Source organism: Pygoscelis adeliae, unplaced genomic scaffold (genome assembly GCF_000699105.1).
Source record: "Pygoscelis adeliae isolate BGI_AS28 unplaced genomic scaffold, ASM69910v1 Scaffold94, whole genome shotgun sequence".
Lineage (NCBI taxonomy): Eukaryota > Metazoa > Chordata > Aves > Sphenisciformes > Spheniscidae > Pygoscelis > Pygoscelis adeliae.
Window position 1 is genome coordinate 2,307,972 of NW_008824547.1, and position 15,534 is coordinate 2,323,505.

Here is a 15,534-nt window from a genome sequence, read left to right on the forward strand (position 1 = left end):
GGGGAGTTTAGAGTAAAGGACTTCTTCCCCGGCTCCTTCTTTCTCTGTGGGCTTAGGGACAAGCCCTGGGGGAGATGATCCCTCTGTGTACCTGCTGGATTTAAGGCCTAGTGGGACTCTTACAGGACAGAACGACACTTCAGCTTCTTTGAAATAGGTCGTTCAGAGCCATTGAATCAAAAAAAAAGGCACTGGGTCAAAAAAGGCCACAAAGCGCTGCTGGTTTGAGAGGGAAGTGAGCTGGCTGAGATTCAAAGCCATCATCCCCTGAAGCAATATCAATTTTGGATTAACTGTCAGTGGGAGGTGGTAGCATGCTGGTTATTCTTGGCTATTCTGTCTACCAGTGAGTTAAGCTCCTGCTTACTTACCGAGTTAATTTCCTTTGGAAATGTCCTGAATGATGATGCAGATGCTGAAATAGTAATTCCTCTTTTGATGGGCTAGGAAGGGAGCATGGAGTCTGTACAGCTTTGAGCCTCCCTGCTGTAGAGAAGGTATGCTCACTGTTGAGCTTTTGTGCTTGCCGTGACACTGTCCAGCTGCAGGGCTCGGATGCTCTGTAGAGAGCATGCCTGTGAGATGAGGGAATTTTCCCACCTTTGCACTTGCTCCAAAAAAGGATTTATAAGATTAACTATAGGAAGGCCTTTCTACATGCTGGCTGTGTCTCCGCTGGGGCACTAACAGGGCCTTGCCCGCTATGAACTCAAGGCCTGGATGAGATGCGAAAGCTCAGACAGTTCCTACGTAACAAACTGGAGCATAAAAGTGTGAGATGATGCCCAAGGAAGCTTTTCAAAGATACGGGAAAGACATGCCTCAGTGCCACTTACCAGCTGGTGCCTTTGAGCTCCTCCCCCCAAAAGCATGCAGCGGTAAGGAAAAGCCTGTTCAAAGAAACAGCATGCCTTTGCAGAGAAAAAGAAGGCAAGGCTAAGGATGAAGCATTAAACTAGTTCACATGCTGATTCTGCTTTGAATTGTATGATAAAAGGTATTTATTGTCTATATCTGCACAGTCCCCCACTTCCCCATCAGCTTTGCCTCACAGCTTCTCATTTACCCTCCATTACAGCTCTGCTGTCCTCAGCTTGAATGGGCTCACCGCAGTGGCGGAGGTGGTAATTCCACTTCGATTTCCTTGATGTTGCCTTGATAGGAAGGTAACTTGGCTTTTCTAAAAACGCTGGAGTGTGTTTCCCTGAATTGCATTTGACATGTATTTTTCAAATGTACTTAACGTCTCCAGTGAGTGTTTCATAATTTAAGAGTAAATGATTTCTTCTCGGTTTTCTTCTAGGAAATGCTAGTATCTGTGAATATCAGAGAGGCTTTTGTGTTGTTAGGTTAACTCGGAGGTTAGGGCAGTCACTTTCTGCACTCTCACACCTGAGAGAGTGTGCAATTTGCACCTGATATTATTTGTCACCATTCATTAGGAGTAAGATTCTCAGCCTAATCTTTTATTCCTACCATCAAGCTGGTATCTTTAATGATGATGTGAAACCAATATTAATTATTAGAGGAATGGAAGGAACAGAACTAGGAATGGAATTACAAATGGAATTATTAATATTTATGGACTCTTAATTACGCTATAATGTTTTGTAGACCTGCATTGAAAAAGACCTGCACCATACAAGAAATGCATTCCCTGATGTGGCTTTACATAATCAATTCTTAGTATCTGGAGCTCGAGTGAGTGATTTTTAGTTTCAGCCTTAGAGCCCAGCACTGCTTTTCCACTGCAGGGTAACGGCAGGGAGGGGAGCTAGCTGAGCCCTTCCTTCTCAGCTGTCTTGCCTCAGGGTGAATCGAAGGCACTATGGCTGATTTAAATTTATGCTACTGATGTCTGGTTCCCATATCCTATTTCTTGCCTTACTTTCTCATTTTTCCTGCTCTGCCCTCACCTTCTGCCTCCCACAATAGCAGGGAGTGGGAATGCAGTATATGAAACCAGTGCAGGGGGAACTCTTTAATCTTTCTACCTCATCTGTCTTGGTCCAGTAGAGATCCCACGTTAAGCAGGAAAAATTTGCCGAGAGAAATCAGTAGCTTCTACATGTGGGAAGTAAATTCAATCCTAAAACTTTTTTGGCAAAAGCTGTTTGGAGGACGTTTCTAGGGGCATACCCTGTGCATGACAGGCTGTTCCATCTGTTTGCAGAATGGTTGCAGACAGTGAGAGCTGAAGAGATGGGGAGATACAGCTGACCTCTTCAAGGGTATTGCCAAAGCTAGAAAATACAGCTCTGAAATACATTTAAAAAGACCTTCCCCTGACTTAGCTCTGCATCCATGTCTTTGCATGTCCTAACTGGCACTGTGAGGCTTGTGATGCTGGTATTTTAGAAATACATAAAAATGAAGCTCCCTTTCATTCACTGTAAGCTGCAAGCTTTGACAGTTGCTGAAGCATTTCAGCACTTCTTAAATGTCTGACTATGTTTCTGCTTACAGAATATTTTCTTTGTCTTATTCTTCTGGCAGTGGTTAGGTTAGAATGCGAAGAGGAGGTTTTCCTAATAGTAATATGAAAACTGGTGACAGAAAAAAGATTTTTTTAAAGTTTAATTCTCCTATTCAGCCCCCCGATAAAAATTAGAAGATTAAGAAGAAAAGGACAGAAAATGGAGTCTTCTAGTTTGTCTTGTAAGACCTATTAATAGTGAATATGAATGAGCGCAGTGCTGCAGGCTCCTGCCTTTCCTCGCTTTGTTGTTAAGTGCTGCTGCAGTATGATTGCTGCCTGTTTTACGCATGTTGCAGTTTGTACACTGGATTTGTCTTTCTGTCACTCCTTTCTATACCTGTTGCTGTTCACGAAAGTCACTGACAGAAACACATTAGCGTTATTCAGAGGTACCCCAGACCTGTCGTTTCTTTCATCCGTTAAGGATAGGGGTCCGAGGACATTCTTATTATACAGTGAATTGCAGACCTTGAGAGTTGCATCTGCTCAATAATTCCTTGTACGTGAGCTGTGTACTCTGAAGTGTTTCATGCAACCCCTGGCCTGGGTCACTGTGAAGCCACATTTAATTTAAACAAGGGTACATTCAGCTGGCCAGAATGTGTGTTTGGAGTTTAAACTCGTGGTGGTTTCCTCCTGCCTCCGTGGGGCTGATTACCACACATTCCTTTCTTTTAATTTCAGCCCTCTGCAGTTCTAGGAAAAGGTCCTTGATTAAGTACTGAGAAACCAGTCTATTTGCGGGTCTAATTTTGTTGCTTCAACTACATTACTGTATGCTAAATATAGGAAGGCACCAAGCAAATCCCAGTTCCTGGACTGAACAGGGTGTTCAAGAGCACTGTTCAAATTTAAATGGTGTGGCTTGGGCCTCTATTTAATTCTACCTAATGAACCAATTTCTCACAGAGCGTAAATCAGCACATCTACATTGATTTATAGGCAAGTAGCTGGTTCATCACAGTTTCGCACAGCTAAAAATGAGCCTAGTGCCCAACTCTTTGCTTCCTGTTTCTAATTGAAGGTAGCAAAGATAAATTGTGTGTCATGCTGGTGGAGTTTAGAAGTCCTGGAGGGACAGCAGAGTGCTTCAATCTCTTAGCTGGTGTCTGAGAACCTAGAAATCAGCAAGTGGAAAATGTTCAACAACCTGTAAACTGGTCTTGTAGTTTGCTGCTGACTCTACATTGCTTTCTGTGCTATTCCCTGAGTGTTTTGTTGGGTTTTTTTATAGCCTTGAAATCCATCAAAGATAATGATGAAGTCTGCTTGTCTTCTAAATATGTGCGTATGGCCTTGGCATTGCAGGGAACTTCAGTCTCCTGTGTAACCATGCAGACTTGCATTTTCCTTCTGTCTGGCAGGTGAAAAAAACACCCAACAAACAGAAGACCACAGCATTTTAAGTGCATGGAACATTTGTAATAGGTGAGAGACTGATTGTGCTGGAGACAGACGTCTTATCTGCTGAACAGCTACTGTATATCTCGGGGAACAGCTTCTCCTGCAACGCGTCTGTGGCAGCATGCCATGGCCCTGTCCTGGAGTGACCGGTTGCTAGTCTGAGCTGCTTTGTGGCCCATTCATTCCCAGGCCCATTGGCCAAGACGCCTGACAAGGGAGCCAGTTTGCTGGGTGCTCAGCTGAGGCCTACCAACACAGATGTCACAGGCTTTCTTTTATTTTTCAGCAGGGCCAGACTTGAGTCTGAATAAAAGATGGTGCGAATTCTCATCCAGCTGTGCTGCTGACAGCAAACTTTGCAGCAGGGTTTCTCCCTCTATTCGCAGCTCGGTGCTGCTGCCTTGTATTTCAAGGGCAGCTTGTGAGGAACCATGAAACACTGAGTCTGATTCCTGTTTTCCTTTTTTGTGTGCCTCGAGGCTATCTTCACATTCCTCGCAGCTGGTGACTGCTCTGTTTCCCTGAATCTCATTGAGTACTGTACCTACAAGCCAGATACTTGTCATCTCTAAAAGATGTTTGTTTCCACAGAAGAATAGCAATGAGGTTACTGTCTGCTCCCTTCACAGTCAGCCAGACTGGGAGAAGTCCAAATATCCAATCATCCCTTGGAATTCATATTGCATGAAGATAAAGCAGCCAAAAATAGTTTCCATGAGCGGGATGGTTCTATAGCTTTCTGTGTTTATCTAACAGGAAAATGTTAAGAAGTACAGTAGGTCATACACTAAACTGAGCGAAATCATGGGGCATGTGGGAGCTCACGGAGATGAGCTTATCATTTATTTATTTGATTAACTTAACCTCAGTCTGCTTGAGAATTAGCTACAGTTTTCTTGCATTGCTCTTATGTTTATTTGATAAAAGGAAAAACCAACCCATCTGTACCATGAGGAATTAGAAATGCTGAAAGAGGCTTTTGAGGAGGGGAGGAGGGAGAGAGGAGAGTTTGCACAGCTCTGCCAGAGCCTTATTTTTTCCTGCCTTCCAAGAACAGGGCTGTGTTCCATCCCCTGCCGCCCCCTCAGCTGGTGCTGGGAAGAGCAGCTGAGTTTAGCTCACTGTTCCTGGAAGTCACTGAGACACGGAGCATCGAGAAACCAGCATTTTCTGTAGCAGGCTCTGCTTGAATGGAAAAGATGAGCTGATCTTCATCCCTTTTGTTTGCTAGCCTGGATTAACCCTCACTGCGCCAAGAGAGGCTACAAAGGCCTTTAACGTGATCTTTTAGAAAGGGACAAAGGCTTTCTTCATTCATTGGGGCCAGGTGTTTGGAAGCCCCTCTGAAATACAATTCACATTGTATTGGCCAGATGTATCCGTGGTGTAACTCAGGTTCACTAGATTTATGATAGGACCACCTTTTATTTTTTTATCTTGCCTATCAGAATTGAAGCACAAGCAGCTGTTTGGCCAAGCAGACTGCTCCAGTGGCCATGTCCTCCCTGGGCTCTGCGCTTCAGTAAGGAAAGTGCCTTCTGGAGTGCAAAGAACTTCTCAGCCACAGACTCCCCCAAAATTGTCCTGGTTCAGGTATACCTTGAGGGGGTAGTTACAGCATGGTGCTGTGTGCTGATGCACAAAATGTTTGATAATGTGCTTTAAGAGGCATATAAAGACTGCGTGTGCTGTAGGGCAAATTCCAGTCAGTTAAATGAAACTACTTATATAGGGGTCTGCATTTGTGTTATGGGTAAGGAGGAGGAGTTTGTAGTTCATAATCTTGTAATTTGGATTCTGTTTCTTGCTGCATGATTGGGGCCAAGCACTGTTCTCTGATGCCTCAGTTTCCCCTATGTGTAGATGTACTGATACTGTGGTTCAGTTGGGGATCGTGAGGGTTTATTAATGCCTGTGGGGTCCCCAGGCAGAGAGCTCTCTGGAAACACAAACTATTAGTGGGTCACTGGAGATGCACCGGCTCATTTGCTTCTTTCTTCAGGCTGACTCAAAGCTTGTTATTCCACAGCTGTGGCTGTGACAGCCACAGCCCCAGTGCCAAATTCATCTGAGTCTCATGGCTGTGATGAATCTGATGAGATCCGGAAAACAGCTTAAGGTGACCAGAACATAGCACATATAGGCATTTCTATTGCTATTTTCATGGATGCAATTAGCTGAAGATGAGTTGTCCAAAGTTTTTTCTCTTTCAATGTTTTTGATTTTCTTTATTCAGTGGAGAAAGAAAATCCCTTCCTTTCCCTCTGTGCCTAAAATTGGCTTAGACTTCTCACTTGACACAGGTCGTCAGGTTGATTTTGGTCAGCCTGGGGCTTTACTTTCTCAGTGGAGCTCTGATGAGGGCTGGCCCCTGATTTCAGCTCCTCAGTGCATTAATCCAGACAGGAAAACAAACCCACCCTGAACGCCAGCATAGGCATCTGTCAAAGTACACACAAAGAAGGAGTTGGGTTAACAAAGAAGGAGTCGGGTTAGTTGAGAAGGGGTTGGGTTAACCTGGGACGTCAAATTCACTGTTTCTAAGCTGGCACTGGTAGTTGCATGTAATGAGATGACTTTTTGAGATGATTTTTGTGCCTGTGCAGAGTTCATGGAAGTGACTGATTTTTTTCCTGGCATGGGGGGTGAAGGAAGAAGGGCTGAAGCACTGGGATCTTACGAGTCTCTGCTTTGCCCCATCCTGCCCCCTAAAGAAATTTACTGCTGTTCAAGTTTCAGGCTTCATAGTCAGCAACCTGTAGTATTGCAAGGCAGAGAAGAGACTGTGGTGTGTGAATCCTGTCCGAGAGTATGGCCTCTTGAGAGGGAACTCAGTGAACAACCCTATCTCCTGACTTCCCCCTGCCACGGCCGTGGAAGCACTGCGGTTTGGTTAGTTGCCTGGATAAACAGCGGTGGGGAGGTTTTTCTACTCGAGCATGTATTCTGGGGAAGTGTAATGGCATGGTGCTGGAGGCTGCCTGCCGCCTCTGCTGTCTGCAGAGATGCTGAAGGTGCTGTCGCTGGCGGTTCCCTGCATGTGCTGCTCAGCCCTTCTGTTGCGTGTGGTCTCGTTTTGGTTTGTGCAAATTCTTGCTACAGCGTGAGAAGTTGCCAGAGCAGTGCTGTTCATGCTGCTGCTGAGCCTGTAGAAGTTTCTTTGTTCAACTGCCTCAGTTCTTGGAATTGATCTAGGCCAGACAGCATCTTGAAAAACAGTAACTAGAAAAATAAACTCTTCCACCTGATGCTTTCCTATTAGCACAGATTCAAAGGGAAAAACAGCCGCTGCAAAAGAGTGTGGCGAAAGTGTGGTGAGGAGGTGTCAGCAGCTGAGTCAGGCTTACAAAACATTTGAACAAAAATCCGCGAGTACCTGCTCAGCTGGGCACAGCTTCATCCCTGCACTGTGCCCACAAGGTGGGTGAGTGTTTGTAGGGGGCAGAATAACTCACACACACTTATAAAGCACGATACCAATAGTTTTGGTCCTTGCATGGTGGCTTTACAGTTACCGCTTACAGGAACAAAATATAGTTGTCCTATTTCTGAGTAACAGACTGATCACAGTGAAATAAGGAATTACAGTATAGGGTCTTACTGAACTCATGATAATAATCGCAAATTTCCAGCAAATTGGTTTTCCAGCAGCCTTCACTTTTCATGGGTGAGGAATAAGAATTTCCTTTGATTTGGGTTTTATGATAAAAACGTTACTTCTTTTGTTACCAGAAAATGTAGGGTCAGTTGCCTGCTCCCCTATGCGCAGTTCTGATACACAGCTCCCCTTCCCAGGCTCGGTAGCCCTGGGACATTAGGTCGTATGAGTTGTGACATTTGTCCTAGAAATACCAGGCTTGAAACTTAAAGTACTCATTATTATTTCCATTACAGAACCATTTAGCATTTTGCAGTCTGGGATGCATTTAATGTTACAGGCATATACTGTCCAGCAGCCCAATGCCCAGGAAGCTTGCATTTGGTACCAGCGAGGCAAACAAAGGGAGAAAAGGGACCTGGAGCCCAAGGACACACAGTGGTTTGTCCCAAGACAGCTGACGGGTCGGGGCAGAAATGGAAATAGGCTTTAGGTCTTCTGAGTTTCAGCCAGCATCTTCTCCCCTCAGTTGAGTGTAAAAGTCTCTGAAATTGATGGTTTGATCACTTCTGGCTCCTGACTCAAACATAAATAGCATAACAAATTTGCAGTTGAAAGACTGTGTGGTATTTTTTAGTGCCGTGTTGTGCATGGTTGGGAGTCTGAAACAGTGCTTGAAATACAGTTTAGATCTACTTCAGTTGGACAGAGCCTCTGTGCAGCTGCAGCCCCAGAGTGTACCTGTGCGTTGGAGCATGAAGCTCTCCTGGGAAGCACAGAACAGTCCCTTCTGAAAATGATACTTCTTGAGAGTGAATTTTCTGTATAACCAGGCCTGGATTTCCCTAACTCGTGCTGTGTTCATGATTGTTTAGTGGGTTTTGACACTGGTGAGTTGGAACAGGACGGGGCCTTTTCTGACTCTCTGACAAGTTTTTGTGAAAGCCCACGTGTAGCAGCAGCGCGTGCTTCGGTGTGCGCGCGTGCCAGCCGTGCCTGTGCTGGGACAGTGAACGCTTCCTTCTCTCTTTGTTCATATTCAGTACTTTGTTTGCAAAAGCAATTTTGTGGGCACGATTTTGTCTCCGGGGAGCAGAGGGCAGGAGTTTGGAAGTTCAGCTGGCGTCAAGCTCCCTGAAGTGCCTGGGAGCAGAAATTTCCAGAAGTCTACTTGTGTCCCGAGACCATTTTGCACCAGGCGCTGTACTGACACAGGCAAAGGGCTGAGCTTGTGAGTGCTAACGCTGCTTGTGCCTGCATTCATGGTGAGGAAACAAGGACAATCCTGTATGGCTGAAAAAGGGTGATTTTTTTTGTATCTTATTCTGCCCCCCTGCTTTAGGGCTGTGGTTATTTTTCAGGAATGGCCCTTACACAGATGAACAGAGACCCAGAAATGCAAACGCCGGCTCTGGTGTGTACTGAGAACTCAAAATGGATGGCGGCCTCTTTCCCTCAGTGTAACGTTTCTTTGCTCTCTCAATCCCAGGGGCATTTTCCTTTCACTGTACCTTCCCCATCGCTCCTAAGCGACTCTCCCTAGGATCTTTCCTGTATCCTCTCTCTGCCCTCCTCACTTCCCTTGCTTGGCCTACACTCTTGGCTTCTTTCCTCCCGGTATCTCATGTACCTCTCTCCCCAGCTGTCCCCTCACCAGTCCTGACCACACAGGCTGTCTCTTCCCCTCCTATTGCCACCACATTTGTCCTCCTCTTCTTTCTCAAATTCTCTCTTTCTTAAATCCTCCCCTCTGCTTTATAGCTGATTCCTCTGTCGCTTTCAAGTACTTATGTCCCTACACTCTCTGTGAAAGAACAACTAGACTAAACAAGAGGTTTGCCAGGTCTTTGCTGTGCTCTTGATAAATTCAGTGCTTCTGTAGCTCCTCGTTCTTCTGACAGCACAGGCAGGGAGCCCAGCATCCCCCCTCCCACACGATGAGCTCACAGGGAGCTGTCACAGTTTATTCTAAGAAATCAGCTAATGTACAGTACTCAGCAGAGGCACCCCTCCCCTGGGAGGATCAGCAGAATTAGGATGTGCAGCAAGTTATCTTGGGGATTACACAATCTTATCACCTCCTCCAGGGCGCTGGGGAGCAGCGAGCACCGTGCGCTCTGAGTCACACTTCCCCCTGCTTCGTGGTACAGGTTTCCTGACTCACTTCCTCCCAGGACTTCTGTTTCCGTAGGTCTCTGCACCATCATCACAAGCAAAAAAAAAAGTGACAGGGAAGTCAAGGCAGCCATGGCCTCCAAGCCATGGTAGCGCCTGCCCCGTGCTCCTTGTCTGTTCTGACTGTGGGTGGGAAGTCGGTGCCGCTCAGCAGGCGGGGCACAAAGAGCTGCTCACTGCTCAGTGCTGGGGAGGCGGTAGGAGTTTTATTTGGCTTGCTGAGACTTAGGACCTAGCTGAACATTTTCAGCTATGTTGCTGTTTTGTATTTTTTTAACTCTGAAACACCCCATCATACATTTACAAATGAAATGCATACAAGTGATCACCCTCCTGTGGTAGGCAGCTTGTTCCTGTATCGTGAGTCTGGAAGGGAGAGAATGGGTGGGAGTCGGGAGTGGGCAGAGCTGCTGTGGCACAAATCCTGCCCTGGGAGCCAGCTGGTTGCTAAAAGCAGATCTTCTAGGCAATCTTCTTGCCTTGCTGCTGCCTCTTTGAGAGCTGGCACCAGCCTAAACTATTTCCAGTATCAGGGGGATGCTCCGGTAGTTGTTAGCTCTCTGCATACTTACTGTTTTTCTTCAGGCCTCTGGCTCTGGATTCATAATTCTCTCTTGTGATGAGATAGTCTATGATTTTTAAAAAGGAAGATTCTCAGCTCTTGTAGTGACAGGGATTGCTTGGAAAATATGACTCTCTAAGGGGTCAACAGTCTGAAGGCCAATAACCAGCCACATGCAACCATTCCATCCTGACACCCCTACTACTAGCATTTCGGTCTATTGATTTCTTGAGACCTGACTCCTGGGTTCAGAGTGCTTGGAATAAGCCTCGTGTCACTCACTCACCTACTTCGGTGGAGTGGGAGGGGAGCGATGAGTTACTGGAATAGCTGTCCCTTCAATACCTGGAAATATTCTTTCTCTCTGCATCACAGCCTAGTTTTAGAGTGCGCCGTGTGACATAAATTAAGTTCAAGTTGCTAGTCATCCCCAGGGCTCAATTTTGTGAAGCCTTTATATTAGAGAAAGGATCTGTATGAGGTCTAAAAGGTCCTGTTTATCTCCACAGTGACCTGACTGGCAGTGTGCATTTCCAGGACACATTGATAGAAAGTCAGAGCCTGGTTTGGTGTAGCGCTCCCGTGCAGAGCTCTAGATCAGACCGTGGCAGCTGGCGGACTTCCTGACATCTGCCCCCGATAGCACCCATGTGTGCTTTTAAGTTGGTAATATAAAGTTATCCTACTGACCTGCTAGCTTGTGTCTCCTTGCTGTTAGAGAACAAGCGAAAATGAACAGGCCTTTCCATTTTGTTTAATATGGCTTCCCTGAAAACACTAGAAGAAGCTTAAAAGAGAGTAAATGTGACACCTGGTTCCCCTGTTTATTTGTGTGCTTGTAGTTTGGGTCAAAGACAGGAGAGGGAAGTGTGACTGTATGAGATTCCGCTTGGGACTCCTTCCTCCTACCCAGGATGTGCATTGTTGAATGAATATTTACTCACACTAGTTAGTGAATAAGTTGTCCCAGGGAACTGGATGTAGGTTACTTCTTTGGAAAGTTTGGCTTTCTGTACAGGTCAGTAGGACAGCATGGGACGACCGGGCTCCGTTGAGATGCAGGCAACTTGCATTCTGCTTTGCAAATTAACACTTTACAAGGGATGAAACACTTTGGCCTGGGTTGAGCATATAGTTTTCTGTTACTCTGACAGCAGAGATGATAGAAAGGTCTTTTTTTTTCTGTCTTTTTTTCCTGTCTTTTCACTAGCAGGAGCATACGCTGCTCATCTTGTTAGCTACTAATAGCCTAGGAATGCTGCGTCCCAGCAATGATGGCCCTCTGCCTTAGCCAGGAGATAATACTCATGTTTTTCATCTCGGTTACAGGTATACAAAGCCAGGAACAGTACTCGTGCAGGAATCACAAAGTCAAGTACTAGTTTGAGAGTCTTACAAGAAGGAAAGATACCAAAGGTTCCCCAGCTTTAAGCTTTCAGAAGGGGAAAAAAGGAGAGCCTGCAGCACACCTATGCTTGAAGAACAGGAGTAAGAGCATTGGTCTCTGCTTTGCGTGGAGGGAGATGGGTTTGGGAGTCTCAGCAGCAGGGGAATAGAAGGGCCCTGTTGTGGAATATCCCAGCAAGTGTCAGGTTTATTGCTGTCAAAAGGAGGGATTTACAAATGTGGTCAGATCTTAACTCTGAGCATGAGAGAAGACTGGCATCTCCTCTCGGAAATACATAGCAGCTGATTACTGTGCCCATTTTTGTGTGCATTATGTCACTGCATTTTTCCATTTCTTTTTGCCCCGTTTAGTGACTTACAATCTTTGGCCTTTAAACAAAAAAGCTATGGGATATAATGGTGTTGAATTTATATTAGGAGTGTCATAATCTTACTGTGACTGCTATAACTGTATCTTAAAGGGCCTCTTTAGCAGGAGAAGCCTGACCTAACACAGCTAGCTCTACTGCAGGCTCCTCTTCCTCTATACTCCTACAGGGTAGCTTGTGTTTTGGGATAGACAGTCAGGTGGATATGAAGGGCAAGGAATGGCTTGTATGTGCCCAAGTCATCGTGACTAGTGGAGGAGAAGCTCCTCTGCTAACTTTGGAAAACAACCAGTTTGGCTCTAGCTGTCCCAAGTTCAGAGAGGTGGAAGGATTTCGTAATAGCACCTGGTCTCATTCTTCCTTTTGCCTCTGATATCCCCAAGTACTATCCTGGAACACTGGGAGTTTATCCCCCTGTCTCTGCGAGGATTTTCTCCTAATATATCTGATAGTTAAAGAAGTAGTTTTACAGTCTTGTCTTAATGCTTATGGAAAGAATTCTTGCTTGGTAGCTCTTGCAATATAAATAATGCTAGATAAAACCGCAACAGATAAAATACAGGGCACGAATCAAAGGAAAGGTTAGCAAGAGGACAATTTAGACGTAAACCAATTCAGACATACTGAACTAATTTTTTTTTTCACTGGAAAGGTTGACATTAGTAACATGGGGAGAGGACTTTCCTTGGAGGCTTGCGTTGAGTTTGCAGATCTGGCCAGAATAGAGCCCTTTGCCCAGCTGCTTCCATGCCTCGGTCTGCTAAACCTGCAAAAGGGGAAAGTCTGCGCAGCAAACAAAAAGCGGCTTTGACGTCAAGGCCTGGGACCAGTGCCCTGACACTGGGAGGTGGAGCGCAGAAAGGAATCCGCAGCTAATAGGCTCTGGACTGGAGTGCACTTTGGCAGAGGGACAGCTACTACCCCTTCTTTCCAGGAATAATACTGTTTATTTCTATCCCACTCTCTCTGGCTTAAGCTACCCTAGTCAGGTTTCACTTCACCTGTCTCTACCATAAAGTCATCAGAGCCCAGGGAAAATCTTATCTGCAGACTCCCTGTTCTCCATACCCTCTTCTCCAAAGAGCTACACTGCATATTTGTTTTGTTTCTTTGCTTTGACAAGTTCATGACTGCGACTTTCTCTTACTGAAGCTTTTGCTGGTACAATTTAATAAACACATACACATGCAGTTTGCTATGTTTGTGTGTGGCTGCATGCATATGTGTAGATGTTCAAGTAAGTATCATTCCTGCCTGCTAAGGAGGAATGGTCTCTGTGGCTGTGTGTGTGTACGTAGAATTCACTGTGTTAACAGCAGCGGATATTTCTGGTTTGAGCAAATGGCTGTGTCCTGTGGACGAAAGCTTTGTTCTGGGAAGTTCAAAATGTTGCAACGCAATGTGGTAACAACCTGAAGTTCAGTGGATTTGTACATGGTTTTGATTGGCTCTGGATTTGTTAAAAAAAGGCACTATTTTTACATCAGTTTCAGGTTGCCAGCCTTTCCTGGGCAGACTTTATAAACTGTTGAGTCATGGACCAAACCTTTAGCAAACTGTCCCGTATTTTCTGTTTTATTCATCTTTCCTAGCTCTGCAGTTCAGGTCAGTGAGTATTTGCCCCCATGCGCTTATGAACACTGTGCAGCCTTTGAAAGTTTAGGAGCTGAATCCCAGCCTCTGATGGATGGCAACGGCGCTCTCAGGTATAGCTGTATTTGGCTGCGTATGAGCCAGGAGGAGAGGAAGGGGAACTTTATGACCAGCTTTGGAAAGCTTCGCTCAGTAAATCAAATGCAAGTTTGTCTCAGTGTCTTATGAATTGTAATCCCTGATCACTTGTTCTTTAGGTTGACTGCAGGGAGCAACCTGTAAATAAGCATTCCCAGCACTGCACAAGGCAGTACTGCTGCTTAGACTGTTAGTTATGGACTTTTTCACCAGCTCTTATTTAACCCTTCTGAGATTTAAGATCACGAAAGTGTGTTGCCATTCTTTTTATGTATACATGCGATATGAATGAGAAGTATTGAAAATAGGTCTACGAGATATTAATGGCGTGAGAGTTTATAGCTCTTTTTGGTTTTGATATTTTTGAGTTAAATTCACCCCTTTAAAATACATGAGTTCACTTTTTCTGTTCACGGTCAGTTACTCTAGATTGTCCCTGGTGAGATCTGAGTTGCTTTGCGATGTTGGCGGTCAGTTGCTTCCCTCTCCCACCTCAAATTTGAGTGTTAAAATCATGGATATTATCTATGTCCAAAAAAAAAAAGTTTAAACTGAGTGTTCAGCAGCTCCTCAAATAGGAGGATTTAAAAGGGGTTGTTTTTCCCTCCTAGTTCCTAGTACAAGCCTATTGCGCTCATCTTACAACACGCGTTTGAGGATCTGCAAGTTTTCAAGCTTGGTTCAGAGCTGTCTCCACTTCTCTCTGTACTTCCCTAATCTGAACTCCTCACTGTGTATGTGTTGTAAGAGTTTCTTTGTGTGTCATTCTACACAGAAGCCAGATCCCGAGAAGCAGTAAAAAGCTTCTTTTAAAAAATGAGTTTCCTCTTACAATCTCTTGCCCCTGCTGTATGATCGGGTGGTTGGCAGATGAGTGCTTCTGCTCTTGTCTTGTCTGATTTCCTGGAAGAGCCTGGCTGCTGGCTGAAGTGACCGCAGGAAAGAGGATGGGAGGGACCGTCTTGCAAAAAAGCTGGTGGCAGATGAGTGCTAACGTAGAAGAAAGAGTTCTTGGATCTAGTTTAATTTCCTCAGCCTTCCTAAGAAAGGGAGGAGAATGAATACAGCTCTCCAACACTGCACTGTTCCAGCTGCCTTCTGCCCTTCCAGATAGGCACTAGCTCAATGTTTCCATGTTGGGCAGCAAAGATGATGCTCCAGTCTGGACTTAAAGCATCTTAACACTTTAGATTATACCGTGGTTTCTCACTCTGTTTTCCCCTGCATTTTAATTAGAGCTTATATTATGTTGTTACTTAGAGCCTTTGTCGTTTCTTTAGACTGCACTGTGAGAAGAGAAGGGGCCATCCAGATGTTTCAGCAGCAGAGGAAGGCAAGGTGGGGCACTTGGAGACACGGGGGAGGACCTGAAAGATGACCACACTGGCTGGGTGCTTCTGATAAACTGATTGGCAGTGAAGTAATTAGCACTGGCACGCTGCCATCAACGAGTATTGATGCAATTTGCTTGGATCAGGCTTTCAAGGTTTTTTGCCCAAGTCCTGGTCCTAGCAACCCCACTGGTGAACTGCAGTTTGTCACAGTAGAGGGGAAACTGGTGTGATAAATCGTGTGGCTGCCCAGCTATGATAGTTGTGGCTGGGGTATGAAAACGGGCAAGTGGACAATTTCTGAGTATTGATAAAGGCAAATCCTGGCAATCAAAGCCCTGTTTGGAAACCAGCTCTGTGGGAAATGGCTTTGCATTTTACGCTAGCTGGGCAGACATACTTGCTGATGATGTGTATAGAGTTAAGCCCTGAGAGGTGAGCCTGTGACACAAGTGGTTTGCTGGAAAAATGCAGCAGTT